Raw genomic sequence first — 3,916 nt, forward strand, 5'->3', positions numbered from 1 at the left:
AAATGATCCATAAGCATCGAGTCAAGCGTGTTTTGATAGATGGAGGCGCTGGGTTGAATATCTATACCTACAGTTTACTAATACAATTGGGATTTTCTGATAATGTCATTGATCCAACAAAGAAAATAACAATCACAACTTATGATGAAGAAGAAAGAACATCTAAGGGTCTGGTACTATTGTCGATCATGATGGGACCTGTAGAATGAGATGTTATTTGTCAGGTGCTTAATCTTCCTCTTTCCTACAACATCTTGTTGGGTAGACCATGGATTCACGAGATGCAAGCAGTGTCATCTACTTATCACCAATGTTTGAAATTTCCATACAATGGGGTTGAATTCAGTATTCTTGTGGATACAACCTACACCTGTAATTCTTTAAAGAAAGGTGTTGATACCTTTGTTCCTCATAACAAAGCAGCCTCTACAGTTGAAAGTTCAGAAACTTTGATGAAAGACTGAGAACACAAATTGAAAATCACAGGTACTGGTATGGATGGATCCAAGATCAAACCTATACTCTCATTGATGTCTCTTCCACCATCACCAGGATAGTCTAGAAAACCGTCAGAGGCTATGAAGCCACAAACTTCAAATACAAATGCCATCTACAATGGTATTTTTGTACAACCCTCTACTTCTCTTGCAAATAAAATAGAAGATGCGGCAGTTCTCAAATGGCTTTTCAAAGAAGGGAGTGAAAATAGAGAAGGGCAACACACTAATATTTATCCTAAACAATATGGTCCCAAATATAAGATGATTCAATGTATGGGATATTTAGGTACCGGTTCACCAAGGCAGAATCGCTGAACTTATCAAGTTACAAACTAAGTCTACAAATGATAAAACTAGACTCGACAACCATCTAGAAGAGTCATCAAATCAACAACACACTTCTCATCAACAACCTAAGTGGAGGAAAAAGATGCTACATCAAAAATCACAAGAAGTAAATACTCATAAAATTTAGGATGAGTATGAGAAAGAAAAAGAAGAACTGGCAATGAAGAGAGAGGAAGCAACTTGTAATCAAGTTCCAACTGTATCAGCAGTAACACTACAAGAAATAGATATCCCAGAAGACACAAGAGAAGAAGTGGAAGGAATTAAAAACCTGACTACACCACTAAATATTCCTATCACATATACGGAAAGAATGCAAGTAGAGGATTCAGAAACTGACTTGAATGAGTATGAATGGGGTTGAGAGCCTCTATCAGATACATATGTTGGCATATGATGCAGCAATGATAATGTATGTTGTCATTGATGTCAATAAGTGAACCAGTATATGATGCTTAAGTTAGCCGATATATGATGCTCAAGTAGGTGAACCAGTATGAACCAGTTTAAATACTAGAAGTGGCTATAGTCAACTGGGATGGAGTGAACCAGTGTCGGGGTTCACATTATGACTACCGGTTTGTAGTCTTAGTTCAGCTCGATGGTTTTTGGTTTGGCGATCTGATGATACTCTGTAATGAGTTAGTTAAGAGATAAGGATGAGATCGATATGCCACATCAGCTATGTGCATGTGAAGAATTTATTTGAGGATCTTACACATGAAGAGTGAATGCATTGAATGTCTACCTCAAGAATGTGCATTTTTCTTAGCGGTGTGTAAAGAACGTGTGACGGGTTACTCATTTCTAGATGCGTTTAAGATTGGATGATGCAGAATAACTTGAGATCTATCTCAGATTGTTTTATTCTATGCAATGCCTTTTGACAGTCAGGATTAGACCGCTTGTAATTGTAAACCTAAATGTTTAGGGTTTATGCTACCGACCTAATTGTTGTCTATAAGGTCGATGATGTTTTTTATTGTTTGTGTTGGCAAAAGTTGTGTTTATGTCTGTGCGTTGGAGACTTGATACTTGCCAAACCAAAGTAAGGAATCTGCAGAGTGTGATTGCAGAAGAGAGGAATTGAAAAGGATCTGCCTTAGCAAGTAGTGTTGTTATCAGATCGGAGTTTTACCTATTATCTTCTAACCATTTCAACAAAAGGAAAATACCTTTACTGAGTAGCTTTAACAGGCTTGTTGCAAATCCTCTAACCAGGTGACTCAAGTTCATTAGGTTCTTTAAATCCTCTAGCAAGGTAACCTTTAATAGGGTATATAGCCATCCCTTAACCAGGTGATGCCTAACAGGATCGGTTCCTAACGAAACCTTATTGTAAAGTCTTTAACCGGACTAGGCTCCTAACAGAGCGAACTTTAAAAGAGTTCAAAAACAAGCTTGTGGGTATTCATCTCCACTGTGGTTTTTCCCATTTGGGTTTCCACGTGAAAAATTTGTGTGTCATGGGTTGTGTATTTTTCATGTGATGATTAAGTAGTTTTTGTTCAGTTGAATATGCATGCAAAGCTAATGGTGGTGGTATTACTAATGCAACTCATGCATGATCAAACTAGTAAAATAGCTATCTAGATTTGAGACTTGTTGTATGCTATTTGAAGTACTCTTATTTAATTGGTTTAGATGTCTGAAGTATTTTTGTTAATCAGTATTGCTATAGTTAAGTACAGTGGTATAGACAACCGGTTATCTGTGTTCAGAGAGTGTCAAAGTATTCAAGCAAGTTTTTGTATGTACTAATTCACCCCCCCTCTCAGTACCGGTTAGGATATTGGTTATTCATAATTATTCATCAATTGGTATCAGAGCAACTCCAAGTCCTCGGTGATATAAGCTTAACCGTTTGAGGCAAAATATCATGCTTTAATGATGAAGAGGGAAGGTCCTTAGTTCAATAGGGATAACTTCAAAATATGGAAGGACAGAATGAAGATTTATATCAAGAGTTTGGGTGCTCAACACTTGACCTATGTTGAGAATGCCTATGTAATCCCTTTTGGCACTCTGACTGATGATCAGAAAAGAGAGATTCAAGAAAATGGGCAAGTCATGGAATCCCTTATTAGCAATCTGTCCGATATTGAGTTCATTGATGTATAAGATAAGGACAATCCTAAGGATGTATGGGACACACTGGAAACCATTTATGGTGGTGATGAGCATGTCAAGCAGGCTGAGGAAGAAAGCCTCAGAGGAAAATTTGAAGACATGAGGATGGTTGAAGGTGAGACCATTCAGCAATATGGCATAAGGATGAAGATTGTGGTTGGAGATATCAAAAGCACTGGTGGAACAATTGATGATGCCACTATTGTCAGTAAAGTTCTGAGATCATTGTTACAAGGAGAAAGGTGAAAGAAAGTTCTTGCATGATTTCAAAATTTGAGCCTAAGACCACTAGAGAGGCACTTACCGATGAAGACTGGATAAAGGCAATGGAAGAGGAGTTGGACCAGATAGAGAAGAATGCAACATGGTCCTTGGTACCCAGACCGGAACACAATTATTTAATAGGTACCAAATGGGTCTTTAGGAATAAGTTGAATGAAGAAGGCACAGTGGTAAGAAATAAGGCAAGACTTGTATGCAAAGGATATGCTCAGGAAGAAGGAGAAGATTATGGAGAAACCTTTGCCCTAATGGCTAGATTGGAAGGTGTCTGAATGCTACTTGCATTTGCAGCATTCAAGGGATTCAAGGTGTACCAGATGGATGTGAAGTTTGCATTCTTGAATGGAATCCTAGAAGAAGAAGTGTTTATTGAGCAACCGGATGGATTTTCTCTGTCAGAAGATAGTGACATGGTGTGTAGATTACACAAGGCCTTGCATGGATTGAAACAAGCACCAAGGGCATGGTATGAATAGTTACACTCTCATCTTGTGAAGATAGGATTTCAGAGAACAAGTGAGGACAACAACATCTACCTGAAATTTGAAGGTGATCAGATTCTAATCTGTGAAGTATTTGTAGATGACATAATCTTTGGAGGAGATGATGAAATGAGTCATGCATTTGCAAATGAAATGAAGAAAGAGTTTGAGTTG

Source organism: Cryptomeria japonica, chromosome 4 (assembly GCF_030272615.1).
Source record: "Cryptomeria japonica chromosome 4, Sugi_1.0, whole genome shotgun sequence".
NCBI classification, from domain to species: Eukaryota; Viridiplantae; Streptophyta; class Pinopsida; order Cupressales; family Cupressaceae; genus Cryptomeria; species Cryptomeria japonica.